Genomic DNA, 8714 nt, shown 5'->3' with positions numbered 1-8714 from the left:
TTGTTAATATTTAATGATACAGACTTACGAGTAAATTATTCTTTTGGGAAATTTTATGGAAGTTAAACCCGACTTCACGACAGAGACGGGTAATGCATAGTGTTTGTAACAGTACGCTACTCCAGGCTTTTCATTTCGAACTCACGTGGGAAAAATTTAGAAAAAAAGAAAACCTTAGAAATATTAGACCAGTGTAATACGTGAGGCAGCTGCTAATAGGAAAAGACAATAAAATTACAGTATAATGGTTCGTTTCAAAAGTGGTGTTTTTTCTTTATTATCTGATATAATTCTTTACAAATTATGATGATATGTAGCCATAATAGACTCGAGACTTCGGCTTCCCAGTTTGTCTCGAACAAACGTATTATTTCACCTTCGCCTAACAGTTTTGCCCCTCGCGCTCTGTTTCCCGCCATTTATTGGCGAAGCGCAACAATGACCAAGAAACTGGGCAAGTAAAGCGCAAGAACTAGCTGAAGTCTTAGCCAAATGCAAACCAGGTCATTCTTATGTAGCACCCTCTAGTATCTCCTTACCTAGAAATGTCCAAGATCTCGATTCAAGTTGTCCAGCCCTTTTTCTTTCTGACGACCTTAATGCTGTATCAGAAAACTGCAAAAATTGCTAAACTTCTCAAACATTTACTCTTAAGTGATTGCGAAAGGAAATGCTATACTTTAAGAATTTAAAACGCATGTTTCAATGTTTCGTGGCGTTCTCTAGCATGCGGTCACTTGAGACCTGTTTATGTAAACACCACACCGACCATTTAAAACCAGTGAAAGGGACATATCAAATCACCTGAAGGCTGGATTACGTCAGAGAAACAGGAAGGTGGTCTTACTGAAGATTATCTAAAGCCACAAATTCATATACATAGACCAGGTGACAAATTAAATATAATGACAATTTAATTCATGTTGCAACACTTTTTGCCTCAGAGTACGCCGTATTTTTCATTTGCATTTACTGTGAGAGGGAGATTTTTCTCTTCTTTTCTGACGCGATTTATCTAAGGCCTGAATAAAAGTGAACAATACCAGAATTTTTTATGCAGCTGGCGCAAACGGCTTGTTGAAACTCGCCTAACTGCCCCCCCCCCCGGTTAGCTCAATTGGTTAGAGCGCCGGATTGTGTTGTGCGGGAGGTCGAGGGTTCGAGCCCCGGCCGGACCAATACTCATGGTCTTAAAATAACTGAGGATAATTTGCTATCTTTCTATAATATCAAGAAATGGATAGATATTCTAGTCTTCTCGGATAAGGACGAATAAACCGTAGGCCCCGTCTCCTGCAGGGTTAAGGGTAGGAGACGTTAATTTCATACGCACGAGATTACTGTGTGGTGGATGTCCTCCCCTGGGGTGCGATGGGTGGGTGTTCACAGGGCCCCATTTAAACTAGCTATCTGCTAAAGTGGGCTACCCTGTATAAATATTCATAAATACATACATACATACAATTATTAAAAACGAAAACTGATCATGACATAATCATGCGTTTTTCAAAATGTTCCCTACCCTCACACTCGTCAAACCTAGTAACGAAATCTACGGTTTGAATTTAGGGAGTTGAAAGATGTTGCAACGAAAATAATTAAGTTATCCACTGATCGAACTTTACCGACGAAATAATTCAGATGAACTAAGGAGACGATTAGATAAACTTTAAAGAGGCTATGATAATTGTACTCCAATGTAAAAGGGTTTATGCTTTCATCAACACTGGTAATTTTTTTTTCTGTTTATGCAATGTAAATTAGTAAAATTTCCTTTCCCTTTGAAAACAGTTTGTAGTTTTCCCACTAAGCTTGGGAAAACAAACACAGCTTTTTTTCATTCGCTCCGACAAAGGGCTAACGCTCGAAACGTCAGCTTTTGTAATCGTTACGGTGGCAAATTTACCATTTCAACTTTGTTGATATATCCAAATTATTTCGTTACCCCCACCGACGCAGCCCCAAACAGTTTCTTTAGAAACTATCAGCCTTTATTCATTTTTTCCTGAGGAACATTCATTTTGCAGTATATAGTGACGTGTAGTTCGCGAAGAACACGTCATCAGCCATGGGAGAAGTCACGATACCCACATAGCACTAGAGATTAAAAAAAAAAAAAAAGATCGTACGTTATTTTCTCCTGTATTTCAATTTAATTTTTGTTTTTAAGTGTTTCATAAAATTCTCATTCTATTTTTTAGTTAAGAAATTAATCACAAAAATATCTGATCAATTTTTAAATTCAACCAAGAGATTATTATATATAAAATAGGGATATCTTAACATTTTTTGTCTAAAATTCTAACAATTATCTAAGACTGTTGACAGCTTTATAATTTGATTAATGTTCGAAAAGGAGGGGGTCTAGTGTCTTTTATATTTCTCCTCAACAGCTAATGAGGCATTTCCCTAACGGAGAACTCGGATTCATCTCGAACTCTGAATACAAAGAAACTGTGAGCGATCGAAACATAATTTTTAACCATAACTCAACCAAATCATTACAAGCCCACGTCTCTTGTTGCTCAGCAACACCTCTGACCGACATGGCGGGCTCGTAGCAATTACCAGTTGACCTTAACAAATCGCTTTAGCACAAAACCGAAAAACTTCAGAAGGTTTTATCTATGTGGTATATAGGTTCTTTGCCATTTGCAAAACTAAAATTCGATCCGGGCAAATACAAGCTTGGTAAATTCCTTCACGTGCTAATGTGTCTCTCCTTCCTGAGTGATCCTTGCTGAAGGATCTTAGAATGGTCTGTGGAGCTGAGCTTCCTGCGCATGTGTATTACAATCACCTCGGCAACTACGAAAAGTAAAGCAACGGCGACGATACCGCTGACCACCAGTACGTTTGTCATGTAATCGGTGGAATCATCTCGACGTTGGTCGTATTAGCAGAAGCATCTGCAAGAGATACAGATTTGTAAAGTAGATACGGCATAACTAGATAAAGGAAACGATTGATTTTTACTTGCAATTATTCAGAAAGATTCTGAATCAGCAGGAGATGATGCTGACTGTTTGTAATACGTAGCCGAACGGTCGTGAGAGACTACTACTACTACGATGAAGGAGACGTCCCCGTGCGCCCCTAGCGCCAACCTCATTCCCAGAGCTTTTCCCTTTTTGAATATTTTGGCGGGCGGCCAAAATATTCAAAAAGGGAAAAGCCCTGGGAACGAGGTTACCCTAGCGCGCGCTTCCTCTTAATAGGCAAAGGGTGAGGAACGACTGGGGAAGAGTGAGTGGATGATGGTGGGAATTAGGGGCAAAGGTCGAGGAGTGAAGAACGAAGGGCGAGGAGGGAGGGGTGTGGGGTAAGGGGCAAAGAGAGTGGCCGAGGTTCACATCAAGGTACTTGGTTAGGAGGAATCTGGTCTGTGCACCAGGCCCCATTGTTATCCAAGATGGCGTCATTTGGCGGGTAATTCGTTTTACTTGACGAGGCGGTGAAGGTAACGTCACTGATCATGTTGAAATCTTAAATGAACTAAGTCTTGTCAATTCTTAAAGTCGTTCACACTTCAGTGTCAAAAACTACTAAACTTCATAAAGTTTTCCTTTGAACGCTGTGATGTACGCAAAAAACAGTACTTTCTCGATGAATTTTCAAACTGTCATAACTACGACATCGAAGGAGCTCATCGAAGGGTGTCTGAAAACTGATGCATGCTGCGTCTTCCAAATTAGGACGTTTTCTTTGTTATATTATCGAGCAGAAAGTCATTGGATTTTACCAATTCTCAACCAGATTCAGATAAGTAGGATATTTAAAGGTGGTTACTGTTGTCAACGCTATCTGTCCATCTGAAGTCCTTCACTCTCAGAATCTATCATTGAAAAATTTAAGCTGCTTACGGTGATTATTTCAGCAATGAAGTCTAGAAACCAAGTTCTTTCAAACTTGTTCAGCTTTGTACTTTGTACTCAAAAGTATGTTACCAATTCAAACGATAAGTTCCATTTTTCACGACACGTCGATTACATAAGTCCGCATAGTATACAAAATTTTACTCTGTATGGTGAGAAGTCGGTGTTTTGTTTACTTACTCAATTTATTTACCATTTGCCGGCTTGAATGATTCGGATAAAATAGTCTAGAAAAATTCTTAGCGAACAGTTTTATCTGGTCTAAAAAACATCACTGATCTTAATCAAAACCCCTACGGTTCGTGTCTTCACTTTACCATTGAAGAATGTTAATATTGAGGGAACAGGTAATTTATAGAAAAATGTTTTGCTAAGTGATTAACACATCATGCGACGAAATAGAAAACAAATCACTTGACTGAAAATTGATTAACCATCTCGATCACAAGTCAGAGCACAAGTCAAGAGTCTTAAATATTCTTCGTTCATCAATTTTTCCTAATATCATAAAGGACTCAGATTTCATTTCTGAATTCAAAGTAGAGTTTGGAGTTCACGTTAGCATTTCGAATGAGTCGAAACGACTCAGATTCCTCACCGAGGTAAAAACTAACTATCGTTTGGCGTATGTGAATACTCATCCTTGTAGTTGCAAATCTACAATTTATTCATAAACTCCAAAAATGTAAACCTGGAAATTTCAAACACTGAATTGTCCTTTTTTTTTTTTGTTGTAAAGAACTCACATTATGTAGGAGCTTTTGGAAATCCGCAGTCGAGCTAATGAAAAACAACAACGAAACATGGCGACTCATTTTCCTCGTGTTCGCTCTAAGACCGCTGCACACGGGCACAGGCGTCCCAACACTAGAACAAGAAATCTTTTTAACAAATGAAAAGATTACAATAACAACAGCTTTAATATTTATATTGCGCAAAATACATGTAATAAATGATCAAATGCGCATTACATGAAATTAAATTAAATTCAACCCAATAAAAGGTAACATCCGAAGGAAAGAGAATCTTTCTTTTGTTTCAAATGGCTTCTCGCTTACCTTTCCTAAACACTGCAAGTGAACTTCTAACATAGGCGTACGGGCAATTTAATTTTTTGCCAGGGGGAGCGGTGAACCATTTGCCCAAAAAATTCTCGGAAGTTGCCCAAATTTCTACGAAACAGTCGTCATATGATACACTAACATAGACGTACATATAAAACACGTTAAAACAAATAGCTGTCTCTGCCATTTCGACGGCTAAATATATCAATGATACGATCCATGTCTTTCTCGACTACAGAGTTGGCATATTACCTTTCATTGTTAATAAGTGCGATGTTACTAACACGTTGTTGCCCCATGGTGCTCCGGAGGCAAGTTTTCAATCTGCGCGCGCAACCCACTGAATGATCGTTCTGCAGAACATGATGTAGCAGGTATCACTGCAAGGATATGTACCACACCAGAAAACTCTGGGAACATATCAAATAGATCATTCTCATGCATTATCTGCAACATTTCTATAACAGTCATGTAGCCTATTCGACGTACACGACGAAAACTCGCGTACATTTTCTGCTCGGCTTCCAGAATCTCCCCGTCGATTTTGTAAAATTTAGCAACTCAGGAGAAACTTTCTTTATCTGGTGTTTCACTCTGACAGATATTTCCCAAATCACAGAGCATTTCCTGGTCATTTCCGCTAAACCTGAGCTCAAGCTCGGACAGCACCTTATCGATGGACGCATAGTGAGTATGATGGTGCGATTCCGGTGTCTGCGTTTGTCTTTGCGCGTGTTCACCTACAAGATTTTAAAGGCGGCAGGACGGCGTTTATCTGGGTGCCCTGGTTTCTCGTAATTCAAACCTAGAATTGGTCAGCCAATTCTCCATTTTCAGACCCATTGCTGATGCTAACTGCCATACACTTTTGAAACTTTCTTCACTCCGACACTGGCGTAGGGTCTGAATGGTCAAGTCGGCATTTCTACGAGCGGAGATGACGTCGACCGTCTTCCCCTGAAGATATCGGCACAGGCTACTAGTGTTGCTTAGGATTAATTTCAGTACACACAGCCCAAAGACAAACTCCAAGTCGCAAATGGCGTTCAATAAGGCTCTGTTCTCAGAGTAGGTTTTTGGATCTTTGTCTGAAGACAGTGTGAGCAGGGCTTTTACAATCCGTTCCATTTGCCCGTGTACGGCCTTTGCGGCTTCCCATCTGCATGACCATCGTGTGGTACTTAATGACTTCAGCGTCAGGTGTAGATCCTCACCTTGTACGTCTGTGTCACTAAACAAGGCGTGTCGTTTGGGACTCACTTCTAAAACGTTGTACAGAGCCTGGAAAGTTCCCAGAGCGTTTCGCAATGGTTCAATCTGTGTCATAGTATCCTTAAGGGGCGAGGTTGAGCACATGTCCGTAACAGTGGACGTAGATACCGAGCGGGGAGCACTCTTCCATTCTTTACGCCATAAAGGACGTGGTAAAGCCAGTTAAATTCACACGAGACAGTGGTTGCCGAGCACGTGACTCAGATCTTCTGAGAGTCTACAGTGGATAATCTACAGTATGATTCTAGAAAGTTACGCCCAAATCGACTCTAATTAATTCACCACTGGAAATTCCCCACTGTAACTAGTGCAGTGCAACACAGACTGCACAGTGCAACACAGACTGCACAGTGCCCAACAACAACAAAATTACAAATATGTATATCAACATATGATCCCCTTCAAAAATAACCAGAAAGTGATCACGTGCTAGGCAACCACTGTCGCGCGTGAATTTAACTGCCTTTACAACGTAGGCTCGATTACCAGCCGCTGTTCGGGGAAATGAGCCCGCACTCATCCCCCCCCCCCCGAAGGGGAAGATCAAAGACCGGACCCAGGAGACGGTGGAAATTGAGCCTATTTTAAAAAAAAAACGTCCCCTTCAGGTTGAAACAGAAAATATCTCTTCGAAAAAAAATACACAGACACTTGCAAGCTTCTTTAAAAACTAGCTTTGCCCAAATTTCTCGTGCTACCCAATAAATCTGAGTTACCCAAAATTTGGGGGGCTGCAGCCCCCCCCCCCCCCCCACGCTCCCCCCCCGGCCCGTACGCCTATTGCTTCTAATGTAGTGTAAATCAATTGTATCGTTTTGCCTCTTGATCCTCACACTACCAGTGTTAGCTGGTAACAGTTTCCAGTGTTAGCAATTTCAGTGTTTGCTGCTCAACGCGGCAGAACACCCTATGGCCGATTTGCTTCAGTGCACTGATTAACATAGGAAAACACGTATGAGAAAAAAAAAATATTTATGCTAAGTGCATAAACAAAGTGCAACAATTTATCGCTTCTGTAGTATATTTGAGTGTTAGCATTGGTCAAAATAACCTAAGGGGCATTTTTTTTTAATAATTGAGGCTCTTCCTTGAGTTGCTATTTGCATACCCTTGAGCTGATATGCGCGAGGAAGTTTATTTAGATTCCTTTTCACCAGGTTAGTCATATCTTTCCGAGTGTGGACCCGGTCGCTGGAGTCCTTTTAATTCCAGAATTCATGTTGTGCCAGGATATTCTTTTCTCCGTTTTCTAAAGGTTCGATCTCCACTTTCGCTGTTTTCTGCCGTCAAGTTTTCGACTTCCCAAGAGGGAACTTTCGGGGGAATGGGTGGTGGTGTACGTTGTGGAGGGAGGGTTACATGAAAACGGCGTTTGAATAAAGCCGTTCCAAAGCTGCTCTTAGGCCAAAGTTTCTCGGCTAAGCCTCCCGACATACCAGATTGAGAAAGCCTATCTGAATTGATTTAGTCGCCCCCTTTTCATAGAATTATTTGGCTTATGCAGCGTTTGGTTTCAGACCCGCACCCAAGGTTCTTACAAATGAAGACAAATAAGAAAATTCTCTTTTTTTTTTTTCTTTATCATGAAGAATTCAACCTTAATTTCTCAAGTTAATCTCTAACACAGTCTGTTTTGATCTCCCCAGTCTTCATCCTCAACCATCTTAGTTCTGTCCTTCTTCGTTTTGCAGTAAATGGTTTGAACCCGGGGGTAACATGTGAAGGTGTAGTCTGATCGTCCGGGTGAGTGTAGTCCTGAGAAGGACTGTTGTCGGTGGTAGTGACTGACGTTTCGACAACCTGTGCGGAAGTCATCATCAGAGTCAAGAGTCATCATCAGAGTCACTTGACTCTGATGATGACTTCCGCACAGGTTGTCGAAACGTCAGTCACTACCACCGACAACAGTCCTTCTCAGGACTACACTCACCCGGACGATCAGACTACACCTTCACACCTTCTTCGATTGTTATCATCGTGCAACATATGTTTTGTGGTCCAAGTCGAAGGCCGTTTTCACGTCGGAAAAAAGCGTCACATTAGCACTGTTGATGCAAATTCGATTTCTGAATTAACATTCTTGAAAAGATTTATCAGTATCAGTTTTACGTTTTTTAACATTACCCCTTTTATCGATTTTTAGAAGTTTTGACGAGTACACTAAATCATGCTACTTTTTTCTCAATGATTATTAATTTTTTTTAAAAGATTGGTCCTAATTGTAAGGCCTGCCTTGTCATAACGGCCCAGATACACACTGTTGATTTTAAAATTTAACAGGTTTTAATTCAGACTCAAGTCCAAAAAATTATCCAACGGAACTAGAGACAAATTAACATTTTAATCAAAACCTGTCTCCGAAAGCTTATGAAGGCCCCTTTTGACATTTGTTTTTCTTCTGATAGCATCTGAAATAAATCTTTTCGAATCAAGTTAATTTCTGTTACAGCAAGACTCATACGACAATCAAATTTAAAAATTAACACAGTAATTTTAATGAAGC

At 40.4% G+C, this 8714-nt stretch overlaps 1 pseudogene; it reads right to left on the bottom strand.

The window, feature by feature from the left end:
* Positions 1-5073: 5073 nt before the first annotated feature.
* On the bottom strand, positions 5074-6434 carry LOC148728119 (zinc finger MYM-type protein 1-like; annotated as a pseudogene).
* Between the last annotated feature and the right edge of the window lie 2280 nt (positions 6435-8714).

Source organism: Stylophora pistillata, chromosome 6 (assembly GCF_964205215.1).
Source record: "Stylophora pistillata chromosome 6, jaStyPist1.2, whole genome shotgun sequence".
Lineage (NCBI taxonomy): Eukaryota > Metazoa > Cnidaria > Anthozoa > Scleractinia > Pocilloporidae > Stylophora > Stylophora pistillata.
The sequence above is the reverse complement of the archived record's forward strand: the minus strand, read 5'-3'. Positions and strand labels throughout refer to the sequence as shown.